Raw genomic sequence first — 12,907 nt, 5'->3', positions numbered from 1 at the left:
TATCTTGCTAATAAGCAAGATATGGTCTTGCTTACAGGTGAAATACAACAGCTCTTGATCCCTTTCAATTCCAACCTTATATATATTCTAAAATTTCAGAGCAAAGAAATGGAATGATCAAAAAGCACATTCGATTTTTCAAAGTATCACTGAGGAAAAAACAAGTACAATACTGCCAAACAAAGAAGCTAACATTCAAGAACAGAATTGTAAATTATGGAGTTACTGGGGCCGGCCTGGTGGCGCAGCAGTTAAGTGCACGTGCTCCAATTTGGCGGCCCGGGGTTCACAGGTTCAGATCCCGGGCGGGCACCAACACACTGCTTGGCAAGCCATGCTGTGGCGGCATCCCATATAAAGTGGAGGACGATGGGCACAGATGTTAGCCCGGGGCCAATCTTTCTCAGCAAAGAAGAGGACGATTGGCATCGGATGTTAGCTCAGGGCTAGTCCTCCTCACACACACACAAAAAAATTATGGAGTTGGTCTGCAAACCAGCTTGAATTGTAAAGAAAATACTAAGATTAAGCTGTTAATATACTTTAAAAATGAATAATAATTACTTATATTAAGTACAATAGCTATTTACAAAGTAATAATTACTTATATTAAGTACAATAGCTATTTACAAAGTAACAGTGCTAAACAATATGCATCAACATTTTGGGTTCTAAACCACTTTGTGGGGGCAAAGAGCTAATCCAAGGGAGGTGTCACCTTCTAGCTCAGCATGTTTTAAGTATGCTTCCATCAGCTCACAGGTTACCCAATCTCTATTTGTGGGTACCATTTTCCTGGTGACTCTCTTCTTGAGTTTGCCATCGTGATGATGAATTTGTGGACCGTGGAGAAAAGAAACCAATTTCAAGTGGATGGTTCCTCTGGAACTCTGTCCTTTTACTGTCTCTTGGAATATTCCAATGTCTTCCCGGGCCCCTCTCCGTGTGTCTCACCTCACCTCCTTTCAGTCCACACTGTGTTTCCTTAGAAATATATTCTTCTCTAGATACTGTCAGCTCCCTTCTAAAACTCTGCAGGAATTCCTTGTTCCCCAGCTTCAAAACTTCCCACAATTTAATTCTGCTAACATATTCTCTCTCCCCATCACTAAACACAGAGAAAACCTTATCATATTCAGTTTTCATAACTTCCAGTTATAAATAGACTCTTTCTATCAAAGCAAAACTTGTTCTCCTTGAACACAATTTTGCCAATTCTGTCTTTGGCCAGGACTTCCCATATTCCAGTCTTCTTACGTGGAATGCCACTTCAATCTAGTCTTTTCACCTCATTCACAATAATATTTCAAGATAACTTAATTAGTAATGCTTGGCTTGAACTACTCCTCTTATTTGTCACTCTGTGTGTGTGTGTGTAAAAATGGATACTATTAATTTTCACAATTTTGAGTTTTAGTGACTCTCCTTATAAGCTTTTCAAGAATGCTTTTCTTGTTCCCTCCTAATATTAACCTGCAATCTCTTTTGGATGGCTTCTTAAACATTTAACAAAATAAAATAATATATGTAAAAATTAATTGTAAAGTATAAAGTGCTATATAATTATTCAGTACCATTTTTTATATCCTCACAGAACATACAGTTACCATTAAATAAAGGTTGACTGAAACTTAAGCTGAGGAAAAAAATCCAGCAAGCAGCAAGCTCAAGGATATTAATAAGCAATACCAAAATCCACTCACTCATTCACTCACTTACTCACTCGTTCATTCCTGAATAACTACTATGTGCCAGGCACTGTTTTGGGCACTGAGGATACAGCAGTGAACAAATGAGATTAAATTCTTACCTTCACAGAACTTATAGTCAAATGGGGAAGACAGAAAACAAACAAACAAAAATGAATAAAAATATCAAAAAGTAATAAGTGTGATGAACAAAATGGAGCAGGAGAAGGGGACAGAATGATGAAGTGCTTCTTTAGAGAGGATAGTCAGAAAATGAGGTGGTGACAGAAAAGTGACATGAATTGAAGAGGGAGGCATGACTCATGAGAATTTCTGGGGGAAGAACATTCCTGGAAAATGCAAAGGCCTCAGCAGGAACAAGCTCAACATATTCAAGAAACACAAAGGAGGCCAATATCACTGGAGCAGGGTGAACAATGGAGAGTAGTCAGAAAGACACTGAAGGAGTTTAAGCAGACGTGTGAAAGGATCTGATTTACTTCTTTTGAAATGTCTCTCTGGTTGCTGTATGAAGAACACACTAACTGTGTATGGCAAGAGTGGAAAGAGACCAAGGAGGAGGCTGCTGCAGAAGTCCAGGCCAGCAACGACTAGGCTGGGGAGGAGAGGAGGTAAGAAGAGGTCGAAATCTAAAAAGGTATTCATGTCCAAGGAAGAGCCACCATATTTCTCTGAGGGACTAGTTGTGGAAAGTGAGGGTAAGAGAGGAATCAAGGGTGACTCCTAAGTTTCTGGCATGAGCAAATGGGAGACTGGAGGAGAAGCATGTCTGGGTGGGGCGATCAGGAGTTCAGTTCTTAACTGGGGTTGGCAGGTAGGAGACTGGATACAAATTGGAAGCCCAGGAGAAAGAGTAGAGTTGGATGTGTACAGTTGGGATCCTCAGCATGTAGATGGAGCAAGGGCATTCTCTTAATATTTTCACAGGGTGACACTGGTGACTGAGGCATTCAGGATCTCATGGAAGATCAAGACTGATGACATTTGACAACAGCAAGTTAAACGGACCAAGGTCATGAGTTTGCTAATGGTTTTGTGTTGATTTGGGAATTATTCAAGTGCAAATACTCACACACTCTACTGTGCATATGCAGAGACATGAAAGACCCTGCCTTGGGTATTATACTAGTCTACTGTCCAAAGTTACTCAATGAAATATCTTTTAAGCTTGTGTATTTCAAATGAATATGCTTTTATTATAAACATTGGTGTATTAAAAGGAACTTCGAAAGCCCCAAATAATTTTTCAAACCAACATAAAATTATTATTCTCAAGCTTTCTCACAAATGAATTGCACTCTCCCAAGGTGATGAAGCATCAATCCTTTTCTCAACACGCACACTCATTCATTTCCTACACTGAGAGGAGAAAAATGACATACAGCCTGGCAGGATTATGTTTATAAAACCAGATTGCTAGTGAAAATAAGCACAGCAAATTTCAGCAACAAGAAAACTGGCCTACCTCCCTGGGTTAAGCGTCGGGAGACTGATCTCATAGCCTAGGAAAAGTCACAGTGATAAAAGAAACTACCAGACAAAAAACATTTTAACCTCCAAATTAAATCAGTCACTACAGTCTGCTGGGGTTCTTCTCTAGTCAGCATGTGCTGGGTTTACTATGGGAACACAGCAGAACATTAAATGCAGTGAAGTCAATGGTACAATGTGACACAGGCCTGGTTTGTACACTTACGCAATAAGTCACATGTTGATGCTCCTCATTTTTAACTGAAGGCAGGATAAAGCAGAAGTGTTTATGAGGAAAACGGCTAATGAATCACAGAAACTTGCCTTCTCCTCCATGGCATGTCAAAGAATGAGTAGAGAAAGTCTCCCTAAAGGCCACCATATTTGTTACCTATTATGAAACACTAATGGCAGCACGCACCCCTGCAAAGCAGCTGTACATCACGAATTGATAAAATTTAGGGAATACTGACCCTGGGCAAAGAAAAGAGCCACTTATGCAGCTAAGGAAAATAGACTGTAGAGCACTTTTTATGAGCACTTTGCCATTTTAATTCTATTGTACTTTGAACAGAGTACAAAAATAGTATAACTCTGGGTCAGATCTACGATCCACCACAACAGTATTCCATGTGTGAGAGAGAAAGCAAGAAACATATCAGGAAAGGCAAAGAGGTCTTCCCTGCAATCAGTCTCTGAGCTCAGAGATGCTTTCCTTCATGAACAGGCTAATTTTTGATGCAGCCATAATTTTATATAAATTGCTTGAGAAGTATCTGCACCACCTCTTGGGGCTAATGTAATCTATTAAAGTCTATAATTGACAGAACTGCAATGCAGCCTATATTTTTATCCAAGGGTCCCTCCTCATTCTAGTAGTTCAACATTTCATGGGGGAAAATCATAGTCACGTAATCTAATGACATTAACACTTTAAAAACATCTCTCATTTTTTCAGAATGAAGCATCCTAATCCTTTTGCTATCCTATGATGACACAAGGTAATTCTCTTATCAATTATTTTAATTTTCACCTACAGGATCTTTCTGGTTATATTATACCTTTTCTTGCAATTGACTGAGAAGTTTTTAATATAATGTTCTAGGTTATAAAACACCACGATTTTATATAAAAGCAGGATGTTTTTTATTCTTGAGGAGTCCATTTGACCTCATCAACATGTTGCATAGATACTTTCAAGGACTAGTCTACAGAGACTCCTAGGTCCTTTCACTCACTGCACTTAACCAGATTCCAAGAATCTTAAATAGAGTTTGGATCATTTTCCTCTAAATACATGACACCTCATGTTTTCCCACATTGCAATTAGTCTGCCATTTTCCTGCTCACTATTAAAGCCCTGTAAAGTCTTCTAAAGACTATCTTTTCACTTCCCAAGGGAGATGGATCTGCAAACTCTGAGTTTTTGCAATGTATTACAGACTATTTACACAGATGTTAAGACTGGTTTGTGCATTGGGAATCTAGGAAATTAGGATGCTGGGAAATATAATTATTTATTATACTATACCGCTGACCAAAATACCCATCTCTTTCCAATATACTACAAAAGTCATGAAGGCAGAGAATAAGGATTATTTTTGTTTCCACTAGCCCCTGCCACAGACCCTCGCACATAATAACTGCTCAGTAAAGTGCTAATAAGTTGGATAATTTCTTTTTTTTCTTTCTTCTTTTTTTTTTTTTTTTGTGAGGAAGATCAGCCCTGAGCTAACATCCGTGCTAATCCTCCTCTATTTTGTTGAGGAAGACCAGCTCTGAGCTAACATCTATTGCCAATCCTCCTCCTTTTTTCCCCCACAGCCCCAGTAGATAGTTGTGTGTCATAGTTGCACATCCTTCTAGTTGCTGTATGTGGGACGCGGCCTCAGCGTGGCCGGAGAAGCAGTGCGTCGGTGCGTGCCCGGGATCCGAACCTGGGCCGCCAGCAGCGGAGCGCGCGCAGTTAACCGCTAAGCCACGGGGCCGGCCCAAGTTGGATAATTTCTACCCTCAACCTACTTGACTAGAGTTTCCTAGCCATATCAAAAAAAAAATCTCAATTCCATAAACTTTACAGTAAAACTTTGCTAATGGCTATTTGAAAACTTAAATATGTAGTTATCCATTGATTATTCTTTATTTCCATAAATTTAAACTCCCAAAGAGCTCACAGAATAGTAAGGTATGCTTTCCTCTCAAAGAAACAATCTTGCCTTTTGTCTAACTTTTAGTTCTCACACCCTTTATTATAATTTACATCAGTTTGCCTAATTTGAAAGTGAGAATCCTCATTTCTGATTCTGGGAATGCTCTAATCCTCCGATTCATAAGAAGAATCTCAGAGGCAAGTTGAAACTATCAATAATAAATAGTGGTATCACATTTGAGACTGGAAAATTATAATTAACATGAAGCTCACTCATCAAGGACAGTTGGGGAACGGGCAGTTATACTAAGCAATTTAATTTATATATAAATTAGAATGTGTTTGGGGGGGTGCGTAATTTCTGTGTTACAATATTTGAAAGAATTACAACACAATTTACACGTAAACGTTGCCCAACGTAATTTAAACTCTAATGCTTAATAAAGCACTTTTCACCCTCTTTAGGGAATATTAGCAAAATAAGTAATCATAAAAAACTGTAGGGAAATATTTGTGCATAAAACAGGTTTTATGTAATTAATGTAGGGATGTACCACAGAGGTCATCTGAGCCAAATTCCCCCATGAGGTAGGACTCTCCTCTATGACATCATCAACATGTAGGATTGACCATTCATCCCTTTTTGCCTGGACCATCTCGGTTTATTGCCAGGTATTATTGCAGCATAATTATTAATAGTGCCCCCTTTTACTCTCAGAAGTGCTGATAAATTATGATCACCCTGCCAGTAAGTTGCTATTTAGCTTCCGCTCAAAGTGCTCTGGTGATGGGGGAGGCTTGCTAACTCACAAGTTGCCCATTCTGTTTTAAAAAAGCTATAATAAAAATATAATATATGTAACATATAAAAAAACATTAAAAACCTCTTTCTGATGATGAGCTTATATCTTTTTCTGAGTCACTTTTATCCATTACTAACTTGATGCTCTGGGAAGATAATACAGAATGTGAATCCTTCAACTCCATAAGATAATTTTCATGCCTTCCTCAAACATAATTGGTTAACCACCAATGCCAGGTTAAACATAAAGTGGTTCAGTAAGGAAATACTCTCTAAGAAGAAGTTTGTTGGGGGGCCGGCCCCGTGGCTTAGCAGTTAAGTGCGCGCGCTCCGCTACTGGCGGCCCGGGGTTCGGATCCCGGGCGCGCACCGACACACCGCTTCTCCGGCCATGCTGAGACAGCGTCCCACATAGAGCAACTAGAAGGATGTGCAGCTATAACATACAACTATCTACTGGGGCTTTGGGGGGAAAAAAAAATTTAGAAGAAGTTTGTTGGGGAAAAAAATCATCTTATATTAATAGATGATTTTTAAGGAACTATATTACAGGTGTTCTCATGGGAGCAAGGAAGACTAGCAGCTGACAGCTTCCTTTCTCAGGTCTCTGGCTTGAGTGCACTATCTGGATTTCCATGGGCTGGAAACCAATATTTGTTTTCAGAGTTTTATACCAGTCAAATGATGTGGAAGAAAAAAACATAGCTCTGTGGAGAGAGGCAAAAGAAGACAGCAGGGCAAAGTGGTTCTAAAAAGAACAGGAAAGTTGAAATATCAATAAGTGTATCTTTCTCAGGTTGCTTCTCCTCATTAACAATTTGGGCATAAGAAGAAGCCACACGGAAGGGGTAGGGATGCAGCACTGCAGAAAATTCAGATATTTTTCAGGTGCAGAAGAAAATTAGATTCAGTTGCAAATAATTAATAATAAAATAATTTCAGTGACAAATTATGTGTTATAGAGTCTGCATATTCTTGCTCAATACATACTCATTCAGGTGATAGTTTCTTTGTGAAAATAGAGATGTAGTGAATTGCCATGCATTTGATCTATCCAATAATTTGACATCATTTTGTGTTTTATAGGAAAAGCCAAATCAGCATCTGGACCATGGGCACTACTCTGAGGTGTGAATGATGTATACTTTGAATGACTCTACCTGTTGAGCTCACACTACCGTAACTAGCTCCACTGTGCATCTAGCAAGAGCTACACAAATGACAGACCACAGTTGTCTAGGAATAATTACCCTCTCGGGGAGTGTGCTTGGCATATTCAACCCTATCTTTGTGATGGTCAACATCAGAGCAGTACTTGAGGGCTGAGAACTGCTTGTTACTAGTCTACAAGTACATAAGTACAGAAATTGAGAAGCAGTTGGAAGCTTTTGTAGCACTCCGACACTACATGACATCCAAGCCATGATCAGTGGACTAGTCTTACTGAATAGGGTTTAGACCAGTTTGGGTGTTGCTGAACTCATAAGGTGAGTCACATGGTCTGCAAGGGATTGACAATCAAAAAAAAAAGTTCTTTATCAAAGAAAGTTTGAAAAGCAGTGCTTTAGGAGAAAATTCTCTACTTTAAATTCCTGACTGTTTTGATTCAAGATGAAAGATATTGACCAAATAACCCTTTCCATATATAGCATGTAGTAAAAACTCATCTAACAGTAGCTCATTATTTCCTGTCTTTCATCACTTCTCAAACCTATCACAGTGGAGGGGAAGGAAGCGGGGGTATTTGAGATATCTTTCCCCCGGACTATCAAAGGGGTTCTCTCACTTGAGACTGAGGCCCTGGGTTCTTTCCCTTTCGGACAGAATTAGAGAGCAGGGGAAATGTCTATATTCGTGGTAATAGAGCTACTCTCTTTCGTCACATCTGCATTTCCACACATGCTTCTCGGAAATCAACACACTTCAAACATCCTCATCTCCTTTTCAACCCTAGCTATTTGATGATTTCTCTTACTGGCACCATCTACATCAGTATCATCACTGATGAAAGAGCCCTGGTAGATAAGGGGAATAAACAAATGCTCTGGAAATTCCATGACTGTCTTGGGTTTTATTTCAGGGGGTGAGTGGGAGGGGACTGAATGGCATGGCTTTGGATTGCTACAATAAATCTCTCTATCAACTTGGCCTGAAATGAGTTTGACTTTCCAGATGTGTTCTGTCTTCACTCTTTGCTTTAAGACAGGATCTAGAGGACACGTAATAATCTAAATGTTTTTTTTGAAGAATCAGTGGATTCTCGGTTCTTCAAAACTAAGAGAAGCAACCAGCAGACTTACCTATGCAATAAGTATCCCCGTCACTGTGTGAAAATAAACCTTAAATTGATGTCACCCTATAAATCATTACATCATGTATTGCCTATTTGCCACAGTTCTCAAAGTATTGTATGGGGACTCCTGGGGTCCCCGGGATTGTTTTAGGGGATTCTCAAGGTCAAAACTATTTTCGTAATAATATGTTTGTCTTTTTCACTCTCATTCTGTTATGAATCTTCACAGGAGTTTTCTGGAAGCTACATGGCACGTGATGATATCACTGGGGCAGTTAATGGAAGGTGAGCTTGTGCACTCTCGTGTTTTCTAGAATTTTCAAACGTAGTACGTGCATTTTGAGAGATTAACTCATTTGTTCTTAGTACGGTGCTCCTAATAGCAATTTTCATTTATACCTGCTATAATCTTTGTAACCTCATTATCATCTAATAAATTATTGTGAAATCCTAAAGTTTACCTCATGCCTATGTGGAGACACACAGCGATACAGGTATATATTTTTGTCTTGTTTTCCAATACTTTAATTAAAAAAAAGAAACCTTTTCTAAGTTATAAAATTTTATCTAAAGTTTATTTATCTAAAATTGAGAATTTAATAACTTTTTCTAAAATAAAAGAAAATGTATTCATATTTTTCTTATGTTTAAAAATGTCTCATTGGCTTAAAAAAGGAAGATTTGAAGATTCAGTTTCTCAACCTTTAGCTGCAACAGCTACATCTAAAGATGCTGAAAAAGATTAAGACTGACACGTCAGAAAGTACTCTGACTCCTAGAAGGAAGGAACCTAATGCAAAGAAACAGGACAAAGCTATAAATACAAAACAAAAATGGGATGAAAGCTATTCCCTTCCTTTCGCCTTACAGATGTTTATAATTTACCTGACTGTCTTATGCAACTGAACACTTTTGAATAGCATTATAATGCCAGTTATGGCATCATTTTGAGACCAATCATTCAACATTTAAAGAAAAACGAAATCACATATTTTAAACCTAGATATAATGTGTTCTTTGAAAGCCAAATATTGTTTGTTAGAGCTTTTCAAAGTAGAAATGAAAAAGCACTTGCAGTATCTTATGGGATAAGTTGTTGTGTTGCAATGGCTGGAGAACTGCACGCTGTAGCTGAGAGATTAATAAATAACACTTTTTACACTTGACATACCTGAATACCTACTGAATAAAAAGTCAGTAAAAGGAAATTACTGTTATTTTCTAAATGTGATAGTGTAACTTGTCTAATTAAAGATTTAGTTGCTAACATGAAGCATGAGTTAAAAATCTCATCTGCAGAATTATGCTTTTGCCTTAAAACAGACGAATCTAAAGAATGACTACACTTGTTTTGATTATATTTGTCCAGTTCCAGTACCAACGAATCCTCGAAGACCTTCATTTATATGAATGCTTATCAACAAACACAAGAGTTGCTGAAATAGTCAAAGTGTAGAATAATTTTTTTGAATTTCATGGCTTATCTTGCAACAAATGTGTTAATACTTGCACTGATGGTACACAAGCAAGGGTGGGTGCCTTAGCACCAATCAAGACAATGCCATAAAGCTGTACTCATAGTCATTGTATTCTTTGTTGTCATGCACACACAGTTTTTTAAAAAGCCAGCTTCACTTTAGAATATCCTGATGAAGCAGTAAAAATATCAATTGTTTTAATCTAGACCCCGAGTACACATCTTTTTAATAGATGGGAGGCACACATAAGCACTTCTGCTGCACACTGAAGTGGCTGTCTCCAGCAAAGGCACTCGCTCAGTTGAACTGTGAGCTGAAGCACCTGCTTTTTTCATGGGATGCCATTTTGATTTGAAAGTCTGACTGATGGCCAATCTATGTTTATGAAGACTTGAGTTTTTGGCAGAAATTTTCTCAAAATGAGCCTCTCACTTAAAGGAAGACAACTGACAGTATTTGTGACCAAGGATAAAATTCGGCCTTAGAATTTTGGAAAACTTGTATCTCCCACCATGGGCTTGACAGCATCTCCCTTTCGGATGAGATTGGTGGTTATGTTAATGAACATAATTTTTAAATACTGAAAAATGAAATGTAAACATTTGAGAAGATCTGTATAAATCAGTGAACCAATATTTTCCAAATGACAAATGTATGATGTTACAAAATCATTCATAAGTAAAAGATCCATTTAAAGTGCACGATAGATCAATGGGTTAATGTAACAGAATATGAAAAGTTCTTTGATAGGATTTCAGATTCCATATTGCAACTAAATTTTCAGAAACTATTACTTGTCGAATTTTGGTGAGGTATCAAAGAAGAAAATCCACAATTATCTGAAAAGGCTATTAAAATACTCTTCCCTTTCTAACTACATATCTGTTTGAGGCCAGATTTTCTTCGTATATTTCAACCAAAACAACATATTGCAACAGATTGAAAATAGAAGCAAATATGAAAACCCAGCTGTCTTCCATTAAGCCACACATTAAAGAGATTTGCAAAATTGTAAAAAAAATAATGCCACTCTTCTCACTGATGTTTTAAGATATATTTTTTCCATATAACATACTTAGGTTAACATGAAATAGATTTATTACTATTATTTACATGATTTAATAAATGAATATTTTTAAAATTTCTCATTTTTAATTTCTGACAATGGCTATAATTGGAGGTGTGCTAATAAATGTTTAACAGCTAGCTTTCCAGGAAAAAAAAAGCCATGGTTTGTAGCATTTGCCAATTTCCCTCATATAAATATACTCTAACTATAGCCAATTTTAAGCAACAACATGAAGTCAACTGGCTCACAGAATTCCTGATATAATCCACACAATCCACATAAACAAAAGCCCTTTGAAGTCTGCAACAATTTTTAAGAGTGAAAAGGGTCCTCAAACCACCAAGTTTGAGAGCCATTGGTATAGATCTTATGTGGCCAATTTATTTTAAAATTCACAATGTAATCATCAAAACACAGAAATATTTTAACTACCTTAATACACTGATAGAGTAACCCAAGTCAAGCAGGATTTATCTATTTTCTAAAGTAAAATCATTCTATAATAGTAAAACGAGTTGGGGCTAATATCTAGTACTGTAACATCAATCACTCAGGCTCTGGCCTGTAAGAGATTTATAGGCATGGAGTGAAGTATGGATTTAACAAACACACTGACAGCAAAGGCAGATACTGTGTTTGAAGAGTCAAAACCACTCTCTGCAATTGCATTTTTTGAACCTGTTCCTTTATATGACAGTGTTTTCCTCAGATTCTAAGAAATAAACATAGGCAGTTTCAAAATTAAAAAAAGAAAAGAAAAGGAAAAAAACTCGCTCCAGTTAGGCTCCGCAAATATTTTCTTTATGAAACCATGCATCTGCTCAGAGTTAGCTGCAGAGTATGACTAACATTTTCTACCAAGGCTTGTGCCATGTCAGTTCCCTTTACTAAGGCTGTTTGTGTTAATTAAAATTAATTACATGTTCCAGTAAATAGTTTCCCTTTGAATGCAGCAAATTGAAGCAGAATAATATAATTTATATGCAAGGTATATAATTAAAACTTGCACAATATTTTCTCTCAGCAGGTATAGCCACTAAGGACATTCTTTATGGGTAAGTTGGTTCCACAGTAAATCAATTGAGGAAAAATAAAAATACATTACATATGCCATGTTGGGTCACAAAGATTCCTGATTTGTAAATTGATATCGTAAAAGCTAGGCTTGTAATTAATGTTCTTGAGTGCATGATTTGAGGGAGCTCAGTGATCTTCGTATAGCTTTATATATCCACGTGTTACTTTGATTTAAAGGCTTTTTTTTTCTTCCCAAACTCGAGAACTCCTTGGCAAGGTGTTACAGCTTTAGTAATAAATCAGGATAGTATATGGTAACACTGGTAATAATGGAAAACACTGTGTCTGCCAGAGAGGGCCATGGATATACTGTTCAATGTAACTAGATTTAACTAGCAACAGATTTGAATAATAACCCTCTTTGGACTTTTTCTGTGTATTTTCCTATTTGATGCAAGTTTTTTCTCCAACAACAGGTTATTTTACAGTATTCTACAGGTCATCTCTAAAACCCTGATTATTCCAAAAGGTAGTAAAATATGCGCATAGTTTTCTTTATTTGTGTTCTTGGGAGGCCTCTAAGACTGCCAAAGAAATTTAGGTGTTTAGAAATTTCCTTCAGGCTAGACCCAGCTAGGGAAATTTTCACACCCCTGCTTATTCATGTTTTAAGAGCGCTTCCCCACAGGTTGCTCACTGAAATACCTGAACGCTTTGCTGTCTCCCTGCTGGTTTCAGCTTGGAGTGCATGCCTTCACAAAATCCCCACCACACTGGACTTATAAGCTGTAGCACACAAGTCACTTTCATTCTATCCTCACTATAAATAGCCAGAATGTGAACTCATTCTTTAAAATAAAAGCCTGAGACAAGCCAATTAATGTCTTGAAACCAGTTCTTTAGAATGACTAGTTTTCAAA

The 12,907-nt window shown here is 37.4% G+C and overlaps 1 protein-coding gene and 1 long non-coding RNA gene across 2 annotated transcripts in view; one reads left to right on the top strand and one right to left on the bottom strand.

Annotated features, from left to right (window-relative positions):
* Positions 1-12,907, bottom strand: part of DNM3 (dynamin 3) — a 532,803-nt gene that overhangs the window by 119,467 nt on the left and 400,429 nt on the right. The window lies entirely within an intron of this gene.
* On the top strand, positions 4,054-12,566 carry LOC147917734 (uncharacterized). The gene is made up of 5 exons (XR_015553936.1): positions 4,054-4,180; positions 7,217-7,258; positions 8,653-8,708; positions 11,995-12,025; positions 12,464-12,566. It is a non-coding gene; the product is annotated as an uncharacterized LOC147917734 (long non-coding RNA).

The sequence above is a fragment of the Ceratotherium simum genome, chromosome 2 (assembly GCF_057802395.1).
Source record: "Ceratotherium simum simum isolate JZ-2026a chromosome 2, ASM5780239v1, whole genome shotgun sequence".
NCBI classification, from domain to species: Eukaryota; Metazoa; Chordata; class Mammalia; order Perissodactyla; family Rhinocerotidae; genus Ceratotherium; species Ceratotherium simum.
The sequence above is the reverse complement of the archived record's forward strand: the minus strand, read 5'-3'. Positions and strand labels throughout refer to the sequence as shown.